The sequence below is a fragment of the Propithecus coquereli genome, unplaced genomic scaffold, assembly GCF_000956105.1.
Source record: "Propithecus coquereli isolate 6110/MARCELLA unplaced genomic scaffold, Pcoq_1.0 Scaffold12, whole genome shotgun sequence".
In the NCBI taxonomy this organism is placed as follows: Eukaryota; Metazoa; Chordata; class Mammalia; order Primates; family Indriidae; genus Propithecus; species Propithecus coquereli.
In genome coordinates, this window is record NW_012136080.1 from 15,298,156 (window position 1) to 15,299,696 (window position 1,541).

Below are 1,541 nucleotides of genomic sequence, written 5' to 3' on the forward strand. Positions count from 1 at the left end.
TGGAAGCAAGGCCTTACTCTGTTCCCTGGGCTAGACTGCAGTGCAGTGATCTCATCATAGCTCACTGCAACCTCAAACTCCTGGGCTCAAACAGTCCTCCTGCCTCAGCCTCCCAAGTAGCTGAGAATACAGGCGAGAGCCACCGCGCCGGCCACAATTAAATTTTTTATTGAATTATATGTCCGCTATTCTTGAGTGTTTTAACAAATTATATTTTTAATCCTCACAACAGCCGAGATTTAGAGTGGTAAAGAAAATTTTTCAAAATGAGATGCCTAGTTTCTGTTGGATGTGGGAATCAAATGCAGACATATTTGGTTTTAAATCAAGGACTCTTTACTAATATGCTGATGAGGAAAGTAGAAGTAAATCGCTAATTGGCCCTGTGTGTGCCTTTCAAATTAATAGGTAATGCCTCCTCCCCCCCACCTTTTTTTTCCAAAATGGCTTTCCCTGATTCCATTTCAGTGAGCAGAGTATGTTTCCATTTTCCTACATCCTTGCAAATATTTCTTATTGTTAGATTCTTGAGTCTTTTCTAATCAGGTGTATTAAAATGCTATCTCATCATGTTCTCTCTCTCTTTTTGGTGAAAAGATATGTATTTACAATTAGCCAGCTGGACTCGGTTTAGTTGATCCCAATTTTGTTGGTATTATAACGTCCAAAGCATGGTAATCAGGAGCCAGTGCAACATATGCCTTCTTTGCTTCATCAGGACTAATCAGAGTGTTGACCACATCAATATCACAGAGCTTCCTCACAGCATGTTTGATCTGATACTTGTTAGCTTTGACATCCACAGTAAACACAAGTTTGTTGTTGTCTTCTATCTTCTTCATGGCGGACTCAGTGGTGGGGTGAACTTGATGATGGCATCATGGTCAAGCTTGTTTCTCCTAGGGGTGCTCTTCTGGGAGTGTTTAGGCTGCCTCTGGAGCTGAAATGTCTTGGGCAGTCAAAAGGTGGGTGATGTGCAGTTTCTTCTTCTTCTCCTTCTCCTCTTCCTCCTCCTTCTTCTCCTCTTCCTTCTTCTTCCTTCTCCTCTTCCTCCTTCCTTCTCCTTCTTCCTTCCTTCTCCTAACTTCTTCTTCTTCTTTCTCCTCCTCCTCTTCCTCCTGCTTCTCCTCCTTGTCCTCCTCCTCCTTTGCTGTGCCTGTACTTGTACTTCCTTCTTCCTTTTCTTTCTTCTTTCTCCTTCTCCTCTTCTTCTTCTTCTTTCTTCTTCTCCTCCTTTTCTTTCTCCTTCTTCCTCCTCCTCCTCCTCTTCTTTTTCTACTTCTTTCTTTTCCTATTCCTCCTCCTCCTCCTTTTTTTGGTGGCTGTGGATACCTTTCAGCACTGCCTTCTTGGCCTTCAAAATTTTTGCTTTTGCTTCTGCTTTGGAAGGGGTAGGAGCTTCCTACTTTGCCTTTGGAGTCATTTTGTGAAAAGCTCTCATTGTGTTTTCATTTTGCATTTGTGATTATCAATGAGATGAATCATTTTTTCATATGCTTATTTGCTATTATATCTTCTTTGAAATGTTCTTATCTTTTTTT

The 1,541-nt window shown here is 41.3% G+C and overlaps 1 pseudogene; it reads right to left on the reverse strand.

Moving 5' to 3' along the window:
* Positions 1 to 611: 611 nt before the first annotated feature.
* On the reverse strand, positions 612 to 1,423 carry LOC105826069 (annotated as a pseudogene).
* Positions 1,424 to 1,541: the final 118 nt, after the last annotated feature.